The 14,946-nt window shown below is 37.2% G+C and overlaps 1 long non-coding RNA gene across 1 annotated transcript in view; it reads left to right on the forward strand.

Annotated features, from left to right (window-relative positions):
- LOC132356726 (uncharacterized) overlaps positions 1-10,649 on the forward strand; it is a 31,525-nt gene extending 20,876 nt beyond the window's left edge. Inside the window, exon 3 of the long non-coding RNA XR_009500026.1 lies at positions 10,569-10,649. This is a non-coding gene — a long non-coding RNA (uncharacterized LOC132356726). The remainder of the gene's footprint in view (positions 1-10,568) is intronic.
- Positions 10,650-14,946: the final 4,297 nt, after the last annotated feature.

The following is a 14,946-nucleotide window of genomic DNA, read 5'->3' on the forward strand; positions in this document are numbered from 1 at the left end:
CATATACAACAAATAGTTTTTAGATGATTTCAAAGTTTAGTTCACCAAACTATCAGATAGATAATCCCTATAATCATATAATTTCTATTATTTACAAACTTTGCTAGAGAAAATAAAAAGAGAACACCATCATTTTGCTTTATAAGATATATAACTTTGTTATCAAAATCAGATAAGGATGAGATATTCTCATTCATTAATACTGATGCAAAAATTACCCATTTGAGTTTATTCAAGAAGAGAAGGCTGCTTCAATTTTGGGGAAATTTTGTTTACCTAATTCCCATGCTAATAAAATGAAGGAACACCACAATATCTCAATAGATGCATTAGAAACATTTGAAAAACTTCAATACCATTTTATTTTTAAAATACTTTCCAACTACAAACAGACTGGATCCTTACCACATTGAATGATGTCTACTACTAATATAAAATTAATGTTAAACATTAGAAGCATTTTTAAAAATAATAAACGAAATAAAAAGGCCATTGTCATGCCTTTTATTCAATATTTTATTTGTTGAATAAGAAAAGAATTTCAGGGACTTCCCTGGTGGTGCAGTGGCTAAAAATCCACCTGCCAATGCAGGGGACACGGGTTTGATCACTGGTCTGGGCAGATCCCACATGCCGTGGAGCAACTAAGTCCATGCACCACAACTGCTGAGCCTGTGCTCTAGAGCCCGCAAGCCACAACTACTGAAGCCCACGGGCCACAACTACTGAAGCCCACATGCCTAGAGCACGTGCTCCGCAACACGAGAAGCCACCACAATGAGAAGCCCTCACACCACACCGGTAGCCCCCACTCACCGCAACTAGAGAAAGCCCATGGGCACCAATGAAGACACAATGCAGTCAAAAAATAAAAGAAAAAAATAATTTTAAAATATAAGGGAATATTTAAACTTTTGAAAAGAAACCAAATAAATATTAATCACAAATGAAATAATTGCCTACATAGGATACCACAAGAATTTAGCAAAAAAATTATTGTAATTCATCAGATAATTCACCAAGTGGCTCGATTCAAAATCAGTATACAAAAACCAATTGCATTTCTCTGTGCCAACAACCTAAAAATCTTTTTTTTTTTTTAAGATCTTTATTGGAGTATAATTGCTTTACAATGCTGTGTTAGTTTCTGCTTTATAACAAAGTGAATCAGTTATACATATACATATGTCCCCATATCTCTTCCCTCTTGCATCTCCCTCCCTCCCACACTCCCTATCCCACCACTCTAGGTGGTCACAAAGCACCGAGCTGATCTCCCTGTGCTATGCGGCTGCTTCCCACTAGCTATCTATTTTATGTTTGGTAGTGTATATATGTCCATGCCACTCTCTCACTTTGTCCCAGCTTACCCTTCCCCCTCCCCGTATCCTCAAATCCATTCTCTAGTAGGTCTGCATCTTTATTCCCAACTTGCCCCTACGTTCTTCTGATCTTTTTATTTTCTTTTTCTTTTTTTTTAGATTCCATATATATGTGTTAGCATAAGGTATTTGTTTTTCTCTTTCTGACTTACTCTGTATGACAGTCTCTAGGTCCATCCACCTCACTACAAATAACTCAGTTTCGTTCCTTTTCATGGCTGAGTAATATTCCATTGTATATATGTGCCACATCTTCTTTATCCATTCATCTGTTGATGGACACTTAGGTTGCTACCATGTCCTGGCTATTGTAAATAGAGCTGCAATGAACATTTTGGTACATGACTCTTTGAATTATGGTTTTCTCAGGGTATATGCCCAGTAGTGAGATTGCTGGGTCATGTGGTAATTCTATTTTTAGTTTTTTAAGGAACCTCCATACTGATCTCGATCGTGGCTGTATCAATTTACATTCCCATCAACAGTGCAAGAGGGTTCCCTTTACTACACACCCTCTCCAGCATTTATTGTTTGTAGATTTTTTGATGATGGCTATTCTGACCAGTGTGAGATGATCTCATTGTAGTTTTGATTTGCATTTCTCTAATGATTAATGATGTTGAATATTCTTTCATGTGTTCGTTGGCAATCTGTATATCTTCTTTGGAGAAATGTCTATTTAGGTCTTCTGCCCATTTTTGGATTGGGTTGTTTGTTTTTTTGATATTGAGCTGCATGAGTTGCTTGTATGTTTTGGAGATTGATCCTTTGTCAGTTGCTTCATTTGCAAATATTTTCTCCCATTCTGAGGGTTGTCTTTTTGTCTTGTTTATGGTTTCCTTTGCTGTGTAAACGCTTTTAAGTTTCATTAGGTCCCATTTGTTTATTTTTGTTTTTCTTTCCATTTCTCTAGGAGGTGGGTCAAAAAGGATCTTGCTGTGATTCATGTCATAGAGTGTTCTGCCTAAGTTTTCCTCTTAGAGTTTGATGGTGTCTGGCCTTACATTTAGGTCTTTAATCCATTTTGAGTTTATTTTTGTGAATGGTGTTAGGGAGTGTTCTAATGTCATTCTTTTAAATACAGCTGTCCAGTTTTCCCAGCACCACTTATTGAAGAGGCTGTTTTTCTCCACTGTATATTCTTGCCTCCTTTATCAAAGATAAGGTGACCATATTAGTATGGGTTTTTCTCTGGGCTTTCTATCCTGTTCCATTGATCTATATTTCTATTTTTGTGCCAGTACCATACTGTCTTGAGTACTGTAGCTTTGTAGTATAGTCTGAAGTCAGGGAGCCTGATTCCTCCAGTTTCATTTTTCTTTCTCAAGATTGCTTTGGCTATTCGGGGTCTTTTGTGTTTCCATACAAATTGTGAAATTTGTTGTTCTAGTTCTGTGAAAAATGCCAGTGGTAGTTTGATAGGGATTGCATTGAATCTGTAGATTGCTTTGGGTAGTAGAGTCATTTTCACAATGTTGGTTCTTCCAATCCAAGAACATGGTATCTCTCTCCATCTGTTTGTATCATCTTTAATCTCTTTCATCAGTGTCTTATAATTTTCTGCATACAGGTCTTTTGTCTCCTTAGGTCGGTTTATTCCTAGATATTTTATTCTTTTTGTTGCAATGGTAAATGGGAGTGTTTTCTTAATTTCTCTTTCAGATTTTTCATCATTGGTGTATAGGAATGCAAGAGATTTCTGTGCATTAATTTTGTATCCTGCTACTTTACCAAATTCATTGATTAGCTCCAGTAGTTTTCTGGTAACATCTTCAGGATTCTCTATGTATAGTATCATATCATCTGAAAACAGTGACAGTTTTACTTCTTTTCCGATTTGGATTCCTTTTATTTCTTTTTCTTCTCTGATTGCTGTGGCTAAAACTTTCAAAACTATGTTGAATAATAGTGGTGAGAGTGGGCAACCTTGTCTTTTTCCTGATCTTAGTGGAAATGGTTTCAGTTTTTCACTATTGAGGACGTTGTCTGTGGGTTTGTCATATATGACCTTTATTACTTTGAGGAAAGTTCCCTCTATACCTACTTTCTGGAGGGTTTTTATCATAAATGGGTATTGAATTTTGTCAAAAGCTTTCTCTGCATCTATTGAGAGGAACATATGGTTTTTCTCCTTCAATTTGTTAATATGGTGTATCACGTTCATTGATCTGCATATATTGAAGAATCCTTGCATTCCTGGGATAAACCCCACTTGATCATAGTGTATGATCCTTTTAATGTGCTGTTGGATTCTGTTTGCTAGTATCTTGTTGAGGGTTTTTGCATCTATGTTCATCAGTGATACTGGCCTGTAATTTTCTTTCTTTGTGACTCTTTGTCTGGTTTTGGTATCAGAGTGATTGTGGCCTCGTAGAATGAGTTTGGGAGTGTTCCTCCCTCTGCTATGTTTTGGAAGAGTTTGAGAAGGATAGGTGTTAGCTCTTCTCTAAATGTTTGGTAGATTTCACCTGTGAAGCCATCTGGTCCCGGAATTTTGTTTGCTGGAAGACTTTTAATCACAGTTTCAATTTCAGTGCTTGTGATTGGTCTGTTCATACTTTCTATTTCTTCCTGGTTCAGTCTTGGAAGGTTGTGCATTTCTAAGAATTTGTCCTTTTCTTCCAGGTTGTCCATTTTATTGGCATATAGCTGCTTGTAGTAATCTCTCATGATCCTTTGTATTTCTGCAGTGTCAGTTGTTACTTTTCCTTTTCCATTTCTAATTCTATTGATGTGAGTCTTCTCCCTTTTTTTCTTTATAAGTCTGGCTAATGGTTTATCAGTTTTGTTTATCTTCTCAAAGAACCAGCTTTTACTTTTATTGATCTTTGCTGTCATTTCCTTCATTTCTTTTTCATTTATTTCTGATCTTTATGATTTCTTTCCTTCTGCTTACTTTGGGGTTTTTTTGTTCTTTCTCTAATTTCTTTAGGTGTAAGGTTTGGTGGTTTATTTGATATGTTTCTTGTTTCTTAAGGTAGGATTGTATTGCTATAAAGTTCCCTCTTAAAACTGCTTTTGCTGCATCCCATAGGTTTTGGGTCATCGTGTTTTCATTGTCATTTGTTTCTAGGTATTTTTTGATTTCCTCTTTGATTTCTTCAGTGATCTCTTGGCTATTAAGTAGTGTGTTGTTTAGCCTCCATGTGTTTGTATTTTTTACAGATTTTTTCCTGTAATTGATATCTAGTCTCATAGCGTTGTAGTCGGAAAAGATACTTGATAAGATTTCAATTTTCTTAAATTTACCAAGGCTTGATTTGTGATCCAAGATATGATCTATCCTGGAGAATGTTCCATGAGCACTTGAGAAGAATGTGTATTCTGTTGTATTTGGATGGAATGTCCTATAAATATCAATTAAGTCCATCTTGTTTAATGTATCATTTAAAGCCTGTGTTTCCTTATATATTTTCATTTTGGATGATCTGTCCATTGGTGAAAGTGGGGTGTTAGAAGTCCCCTACTATGATTGTGTTACTGTCGATTTCCCCTTTTATGGCTGTTAGTGTATGCCTTATATATTGAGGTGCTCCTCTGTTGGGTGCATAAGTATTTACAATTGTTATATCTTCTTCTTGAATCGATCCCTTGATCATTATACAGTGTCCTTCTTTGTCTCTTGTAATAGTCTTTATTTTAAAGTCTATTTTGTCTGATATGAGAATTGCTACTCCAGCTTTCTTTTGACTTCCTTTTGCATGGAATATCTTTTTCCATCCCCTCCCTTTCAGTCTGTATGTGTCCCTAGGTCTGAAATGGGTCTCTTGTAGACAGCATATAAATGGGTCTTGTTTTTGTATCCATTCAGCCAATCTATGTCTTTTGGTTGGAGCATTTAATCCATTTACATTTAAGGTAATTATTGATATGTATGTTCCTATTACCATTTTCTTAATTGTTTTGTGTAGGTCTCTTCCTTCTCTTGTGTTTCCTGCCTAGAGAAGTTCCTTTAACATTTATTGTAAAGCTGGATTGGTTGTGCTGAATTCTTTTAGCTTTTGCTTGTCTGTAAAGCTTTTAATTTCTCCGTCAAATCTGAATGAGATCCTTGCTGGGTAGAGTAATCTTGGTTGTAGGTTTTCCTCCTTCATCACTTTAAATATGTCCTGCCACTCCTTTCTGGCTTGCAGAGTTTTGCTGAAAGAGCAGCTGTTAACCTTATGGGGATTCCCTTGTATGTTATTTGTTGTTTTTCCCTTGCTGCTTTTAATATTTGTTCTTTGTATTTAATTTTTGATAGTTTGATTGATATGTGTCTTGGAGTGTTTCTCCTTGGATTTATCCTGTGTGGGACTCTCTGTACTTCCTGGACTTGATTAACTATTTCCTTTACCATATTAGGGAAGTTTTCAACTATAATCTCTTCAAATATTTTCTCAGTCCCTTTCTTTTTCTCTTCTTCTTCTGGGACCCCTATAATTTGAATGTTGGTGTGTTTAATGTTGTCCCAGAGGTCTCTGAGACTGTCCTCAATTCTCTTATTTCTTTTTTCTTTATTCTCCTCTGTAGTAGTTATTTCCACTATTTTATCTTCCAGGTCAGTTATCCATTCTTCTGCCTCAGTTATTCTGCTATTGATCCCTTCTAGAGAATCTTTAATTTCATTTATTGTGCTGTTCATCATTGTTTGTTTGCTCTTTAGTTCTTCTAGGTCCTTGTTAAACGTTTCTTGTATTTTCTCCATTCTATTTCCAAGATTTTGGATCATCTTTACTATCATTATTCTGAATTCTTTTTCAGGTAGACTGCATATTTCCTCTCCATTTGTTAGGTCTGGTGGGTTTTTGCCTTGCTCCTTCATCTGCTGTGTGTTTCTCTGTCTTCTCATTTTGCTTAACTTACTGTGTTTGGGGTCTTCTTTTCGCAGGCTGCAGGTTTGTAGTTTCCATTGTTTTTGGTGTCTCTCCCCAGTGGCTAAGGTTGGTTCAGTGGGTTGTGTAGGCTTCCTGATGGAGGGGACTAGTGCCTGTGTTCTGGTGGATGAGGCTGGATCATGTCTTTCTGGTGGGCAGGTCCACGTCTTGTGGTGTGTTTTGGGGTGTCTGTGGCCTTATTATGATTTAGGCAGCCTCTATGCTAATGGATGGGGTTGTGTTCCTGTCTTGCTAGTTGTTTGGCATAGGATGTCCAGCACTGTAGCTTCCTGGTCTTTGAATGGAACTGGGTCTTGGCGTTCAGATGGAGATTTCTGGAAATTTTCCCCGTTTGATATTACATGGAGCTGGGAGGTCTCTTGTGGACCAGTGTCCTGAACTTGGCTCTCCCACCTCAGAGGCACAGCCCTGAAGCCTGGCTGGAGCACCAAGAGCCTGTCCTCCACACGGCTCAGAATGAAAGGGAGAAAAAAAGAAAGAAAGAAGAAGATAAACTAAAATAAAATAAAGTAAAATGAAATAAAATAAAGTTATTAAAGTAAAAAAGAATTATTAGAGAAAAAAAATTTAAGTTATTAAAAAAAAAAAAACGGACAGACAGTACCCTAGGACAAATGGTAAAAGCAAATCTATACAGACAAAATCACCCAGAAGCATACACATACACACTCACAAAAAGAGAAAAAGGGGAAAAAATAATATATCTTTGTTCCCAAAGTCCACCTCCTCAGTGTGGGATGATTCATTGTCTATTCAGGTATTCAACAGATGCAGGTGAATCAAATTGATTGTGGAGCTTTAATTCACTGCTCCTTAGGCCTGTGGGAGAGATTTCCCTTTCTCTTCTTTGTTTGTACAGCTCCAGCGTTTCAGCTTTGGATTTGGACCCGCCTCTGCATGTAGGTCGCCTGAGGGCGTCTGTTCTTCGCTCAGACAGGACGGGGTTAAAGGAGCAGCTGCTTCGGGGGCTCTGGCTCACTCAGGCGGGGGGGAGGGAGGGGTACTGAGGAGGCGGGGCGAGCCTGCGGCGGCAGAGGCGTCGTGACGTTGCAGCAGCCTGAGGCGCGCAGTGCGTTCTCCCGGGGAAGTTGTCCCTGGATCACGGGACCCTGGCAGTGGCAGGCTGCACCGGCTCCCGGGAGGGGCGGTGTGGAGAGTGACCTGTGCTCGCACACAGGCTTCTTGGTGGCGGCAGCAGCAGCCTTAGCGTCTCCTGCTCGTCTCTGGGGTCCGCCCTGATAGCCGAGGCTCACACCCGCCTCTGGAGCTCGTTTAGGCGGTGCTCTGAATCCTCTCTCCTTGCACACCAGGAAACAGAGGCAAGAAAAAGTCTCTTGCCTCTTCGGCAGCTGCAGACCTTTTCCCGGACTCCCTCCGGCTAGCTGTGGCGCACTAGCCCCTTCAGGCCGTGTTCACGCCGCCAACCCCAGTCCTCTCCCTGCGATCCGACCGAAGCCCGAGCCTCAGCTCCCAGCCCTGCCCGCCCCGGCGGGGGAGCAGACAAGCCTCTCGGGCTGGTGAGTGCTGGTTGGCGCCGAGCCTCTGTGCGGGAATCTCTCCGCTTTGCCCTCCGCACCTCTGTGGCTGCGCTCTCCTCCACGGCTCCGAAGCTTCCCCCCTCCGCCACCTGCAGTCTCCGCCCGCGAAGGGGCTTCCTAGTGTGTGGAAACCTTTCCTCCCTCACAGCTCCCTCCCACTGGTGCGGGTCCCGTCCCTATTCTTTTGTCTCTGTTTTTTCTTTTTTCTTTTGCCCTACCCAGGTACGGGGGGAGTTTCTTGCCTTTTGGGAGGTCTGAGGTCTTCTGCCGGCATTCAGTAGGTGTTCTGTAGGAGCTGTTCCACATGTAGATGTATTTCTGATGTATTTGTGGGGAGGAGGGTGATCTCTGCGTCTCACTCCTCCGCCATCTTGAAGGTCTTCCTGTCCCATAAGATTCTGATGCAGTACATCTAGTATGAGGCCCAAAATTTTTCATTTATGCCAAGCAATTTAGGTGATTCTCACGTAGTATCATACTTTTTAAATGTTAGTTTAAAATGTGATATATAACTCAGAAAATATAGTAAAAGAAGCAACAAGGGAATTAACATGATACACTAGAAAATACTTAGAACAGAAGAAGGGAATAATGGAGGAATAGAGGAATGAAAAAAACCTAAGACATATAGAAAATAGCAAAATGGCAGGCATGAATATTATCTTATCAGTAATTACAGTAAATGTAAATGAATAAAACACTCCAATCAAAAGGGATATATTTTGAAGCTCCTCCTCCCTAAAAATCTTGATAAAATGTTTACCACCAAATTATGCTTATAGAAATTAGACCAAAATATATAGAGACAAATCATATTATCTAGGCAGAAAGACCCACTGTCATAAATATATCTCTTCTGAAATTGATTCAAATATTTGATGATCTTTACTTAAAATTCCAACAGGGATCTTTGTGGAGCTTGCCAAGTTAATCATGGCTGAATGTGTAGACTAAAGGAAACGCTTATATACTGCAAGTGGCTATGGACTTTGTGCATGTACTTTAAAAATTTAGTGTGGCATTCTCTGGTGGAGTTAAAAATACATATATACTTTGCATCTACAAAATCCTAGAGAAACTGTTGCCATGTATACCAAGTGACCATCATCAAGAGTGTTCATTGCAACTTTGTATTTAATAGCAAAAGAAACCCCCTAGAAATAATCCTAATGACTATCACCAGAAAAATAAGTAAATACCCTGTCTTATAATCATCTAAAATAATAATATACAACGATGAAAATTAAGGTATCAGCCCTTCACTAGTCAGCATGGCTAAATCACAAAAACACAACATGATAGCATACATACAGTATGGTATCATTTATATAAACTCTATAAACTTACAAAACCTAACTCTATATCTTTAATGGACATACATGTGTAGTCAAACTATAGTGAAAAACATGAGAATGAGTAACACTAAATTTAAATGATATTAACACTTTTATGAGAGAAAAAATTTATGAAGGAGTGGCAGAAAGAGGCTTCCAGGTCTTTTTAAGTACTCAGTTGCTTAATCTGGGAAGTAGTTCCATAGGTTTTTACTTTATTATTCTTTATACTTTAAGTATACATTACATATTATTTTTCATGTTTGAAATGTCACATACCAAAAACAGTTTCCAGAAAAAAAAGAAAGAAACAGAGTAGTTATATTAGCATTCTTGTTGGTGTGGGAGTAAGATGAAAGGGGTAATACATTTTAATCAGAAGAACCAGGCAAGTTCAGGAAACAGAGGTAGCACAAAACAAGAACTGGGGGGCAAAACTGTTCACCTTATTTTAGGGCATTCCCTTCCCTATTAGCAGAATTATCCCTCACAAAATGAGTACCTTACATTTGAGTCTTTACAAAGTCTCTCACAGAGTAGAACACTCTTAATTCTTTATTTTGAACAACAACAACAAAAATAAAAAACCTTTTGGAGGAAAGATATAATAGCTGAAAATTACCTCAGTCTGTGATACTTTTAAATAGTTATTAAGTTCACCAGAGGAAATCAGCAAGACAAGGATTGAGGGATAGTCACAACCCTACTGGGAGCATCTACTGGCAACAGCCCCTCCGGACATTATCGGAATGAGTCCTAAGAAAATATTAAAATTCCAAGAGTCATGGACTCTTATTTACAAGATGAAGGATTTTGAAACTTTAGTTAAAATTTAGACTCAATTTTGATGAAAGAATGTAAAAATGCAAATTTCAGTAACCATTGCAAATTGTTGTTTTATGTATTGCTAAACAAAGGCTCGGAGATTTAAGTGGCATGGTAAATTTAAGTAAATTTAAATTCACTGATGATTCCTTGTTGATCATCTTTGCTGCCTGTAGCTTTATTTCTTTTTTCAACAAAGTATGAAGAGAAATATCCCCGCCTTTGGTAAAGGTATTTGGGTTTTATGCTTGCAGTGTTTTGAAAGAGTAAAACATTGCCTAAAAGAAATTTTTCTTCACTACGACTGGATGGCAGTACATGACGCTTATAAGTAGGCCATAAAAGCTTTGAAATATACATCTTTTAAAAATATATAAAAACTTTAACTTACGTCTGATAATTTTCTCCCAGATTATATCCTTAAACCATGCTTGTGTATGTGTTGGGTGACATATGACTTCATTATTGCTATATAGCTCTGGTTCAGGCCAGCCCTCATGAATTCCAAAGAATAAGTATTTCTCACTCTAAACCCTCAACTGGTACAAAGGTTTCTGAATCATCAGAAAAGGTTGGTTTTGCATCTTCTTATACCTGAATGTTTCTTTTTAGCTTTCCCCAGATATTCGTGCTTGCCAAGCCTGTTCAGAAAAGTGCTTAAGCATTCCTGGACTCTTGGTTGAACAGGGCGCGCCTCATTCCCTGTAATCGGATAAAAAAGACACTTTCATTTGTTGAACAGCATGATGTAGGATTGTATCAACCATGCTTCTCGGAGAAAGGTGAGTGTGAGTGCTACTAAATTAATCTTTCCTTAAAACAAAACTAAATTGTGTTTTCTCGTGGCTAATCATAAAACAGGTAAATTCTACAGTTCAGGATAAATACCACCTGCTGATAAGTTATTTCCTTATTCTCAGTTTTTTAATTAATTATATGGTAAAGTGGTTTTAGCAAACTCTTGAAAACTATACCACAAATATTACTTGTAAATTAAATAAATAAGTTTACATTTCAACATTAAAATCCAAAGTTATAAGCACACCACTCTATGTATTGTCTGATAAAATGTGTGTTAGCCATAAATAGGTAGAATTTGGCAAGATATACATTTACATTGAAATATGGTTTCCTTAGATATTAAATTGTAGACGTGATTAAAAAGTGGCAAAAACGAAAAATTTTAATCAAATTTTATAATATACAGTTTTTATATGAAAAAAGAAGTATTGAATATCTCTTGCTAGAAACAGTAGTATTCTGCTTAATAGTCTACTGCTTACGCATGTAAAGTAGATTGCTTAAATTATAGACATTCATATAGAAATAATCATGTTTGGCAAAAGTCCATGACCATTTTCTTGAGATTTACAGAGGAAAAGATGTATGTTTCATGATATAAAAATATATTGTTAAGATAATATTTACTTTATTTCACTTCTTCAAGCGTCTCATAAAATACTAGTAGTTAATTTTGGAGGTTAAACATTAATATTTATAAGACATTTGTCTTTGTTATTATGATATACCCTTGCTAAAATTGTTAAGATATATTTGGCCAACATAATAACTCTCTACAGAATTTTTTCAGAAAGGGGAAAAATTAAAATGGTTCTCAAGACTTGATTATTTAAAAGTACTTGCGTTGTACACTTCAAAATATTTAAGGGAAAGAAAAACTTTGAGAAACCTATTTTGAAAGCTAGTATTTAAAATAGAACCTGGAAAATCCAGTGCTTTAGGAAAACAGAGATAAACCCAGAGGGATGCCCTTTTATGCCAAGAGGTAAGATTTTCTCCAACTCGGGGCTCTCTGATCCCCTACTGTACATAGTTTGAGTTCCATATGTGCCATATTCTCATCTTTCTACAGAGGAAGAATTATTTTACATTTTCTGTAACTATGATGAAAGATTCCACAAAATAGAGTAAGATAAGTACAGTTCTTCTGTCTTTTGTTTTTAATTAAGCTAGTTCTTGTGCTTCGTCTTTTTCACTGTTACCAAGCAATGGAGTCCCCATCAGCCCAGATCCTCTTCCACTAACAACTGTTAGGGCAGGATAAGAAAATTAACTGTTATATAGTAAGTAGGCACTTGATAAGTGTGCACTGAATTAAATAAGAACTTTATTGTCAGGGTCCTCATATCTAAATTGTCTCTTTTGTGCACACTGAGTTTCAATGAAATTTTTTTTAAAACTTCCTTTTCTTGTGATTTTTTGGAGATCCCTTCCATAAAGGTGCTTTTACTGAATATCTGTTCTACCTGTGAATTGCCAGAAACACAGTCAATTTGAATAATATAGAACATAGGAGCATAAAAACAACAAAAGCAAAGAAAAAGAGGGTGAAAGAGATTTTTAGTACTTTTATTGCTGGATTTTTTTCCCAGAACTTTTTAGATATTTCTCTTTACCTCAGAGTTATTAGAGCATGGCAGGAAGTCTTCTGTTATTATTATTTTCATTTGAATCTGCAGGTGCCTTGATCTTGGAGTTTCCAGCCACCAGAACTGTGAGAAAATTTTTCTGTTGTTCATAAGCTGCTTAGTTTATGGTATCTCGTTAAGTCAGCCTGGAAAGGCTAAGACAGGAGCTTTCCAAAACAAGGGACAAACCACTCCAGGGATCTAGTTTGATGAGAACATGAAAACTTTTGTTCTCACCACTGACCTCTAAACCTTAGCACATCCTGAGAGGTGTGTGCACCTCTGGCACACACACGTATGTGTTTGTATGTATGTGGTGTGCACATATGCACGTGTTTTTATGAGTGTGCCTCACTGCATCTGCTATCCAAGTCCCTGATGCTGCAGCTCAGCTCAGGGGCCCAGAGCCCCTTTGTGCAACTATCACTATTATTACTGCCGCCAGCATGATGCTTGCTCCTTACTCCATCTATCTTGTGTCGAATACCCAATGAGTTAAGTCTGGCACCAGTGTGTCTGATTAGCAAAGTTGGGATCACATACCTTTGTCCTAGAGAGGCTGGAATTAAGTACCAAGAGCGCAGGTTTCCTCCCCACTAAGATTCATAAAGTGGGAATTCCCCGGAGAGGATTGGAGGTGCTGGTTCTCTGCAGTGGATATTGCTTGCTGTCCGTAAAATCTGTTTTCTCCTTTTCTTGTACATGTGACTGAACTACATTTCTTTATTATTTTTCTTTTATATTTCACTGTAACATGCGTCTGAGGTCTTTCTAGTGGCACGCGAGCAGAAATAACACGTGCACCTTGCAGGCTCAGGCTAAAGATAATGGGCAGGGCTTTTCTGACCTATCTTTCCCCTTACGGTCAACCAGAAACCAGAGCAACTCAAATTTGACCATATAATGACAGTTTCCTAGGGGACTGCAAAGCAATAAGACAAAAAAGACTCTGTCCTTGAGTTACTGTGTAGAGAACAGCCCCCTGGCAATTGGAACTCCATTTCAGTCTATTACATGGGAGGAAGATAAACTTCCACCCTCTTTAATCCTCTCCTCTATTACAGTGTCCTGTCCTTACCTTGACAGCCTCCAAAACCAATCACTAGTAGCTAGTAGAGTGTTCTATGTTTAGCTATATTTATTTCACCTACTGTAAGCCTATGTTACAGGTCAAAAAGAAACCAGTGAACTGTAGTACGAACTTTAGTTACTATTTTTATTTTGTTTGTTCATTGGAGATCATTCAATTTTAATTTACATTTCAATGTAACCTGTTTCTTGAAAAACTGTTTCTGAAATGCCAAATGTATTTTCAAGTGTACACATTGTGACCTTTCTTTGTAATACACTCATGATTCTTTAAATTATAAAATATTTCTAGCCTGTATTAGTGTTTTGGAAGATATGGTTTTAGATTCCAAACCATTTGATCACCCTGCACTCTTGCATGTAGTATTTCTTCAGGCCCAAATATCTTCTCATCGTCCTTGTCTTATTAGCAAATTCTTATTTATCATTGAAAGCCCAGGTCAGATGCAATCTCCCATAAATTCCCCTATAAGCAGTCTTCTGTATTGTCTCTGTCCTATCTCTGTATTTGTACATTATTCTATTTTCACAAGCCCTGGATATTTTTAATCGTTTCTTTACATCTCTGCCTCCCATATTGAATTGTGAGTGCTGGTGAATAAGCTCCATTATGCCTTTATTTTCTGATATCTTCACATTACAAATATTTTCCAGTTGAACTTCATTACATTATAGTGAAGCCATTAGTACACTCCTATAACATAGCAGTAAGCACACTTTTCACTTGAGTATTTGACATGAAATAACATGTGTATTAATATTTCTCACAATTCTAGCTGTTACTTAAATTGTGTGTGATTCTGTTCTACTTCCTCTCCAAAACACAACATAAAACAAAAGCAGATAGCAAAGATTTTTATGTAAAACTACTTGATGTCTGGAAAATAAAATTTCAATATTTGAATATCTCATCACAAGCTTCAATCCTTCCAATCTTCCCAATATCTCTTTACCACCTGCACTTTGCTTTATCAGTTCTCTCAACTTTAGTATTTATTCTCCCAGTTTATCAATTTCCTCTTACCCTTAGTAACCTGCCTTCTAGTCAAATGAGCTATTATTTAACCAGCCTATTCCATATTTGTATTCTTCTCCTATACAAATTCAAAAAATTCCTACACAGGGATACATTCTAAAATCTGCATTTTTCATATTTAAAATGGAACAGTTGAGTTCTAATGGGAAAGGGGCATTTCTTAAATGACTTTTCCACCTCGGATTAATAATTCTTATTCTCTACTATCTCATGAAAATTCTTATTAACATTTAATTATATTTTATTATTTTTTCACTTTTATCATTAAGTGTAGTTGCCACCATCCCCCAAATTTCCTTTACTTTCTCTGAGTAAAAAACATCCTTTTATATTTCATCAGGAAGAAACCTCATTATTCGTAATCTCTTAAATTTTTAAGACTTGCCACCTAACCTGATTTCAATACTTTATTTAGATGTAATTGGCATATAATAAG

This window comes from Balaenoptera ricei, chromosome 21, assembly GCF_028023285.1.
Source record: "Balaenoptera ricei isolate mBalRic1 chromosome 21, mBalRic1.hap2, whole genome shotgun sequence".
Classification (NCBI taxonomy): Eukaryota; Metazoa; Chordata; class Mammalia; order Artiodactyla; family Balaenopteridae; genus Balaenoptera; species Balaenoptera ricei.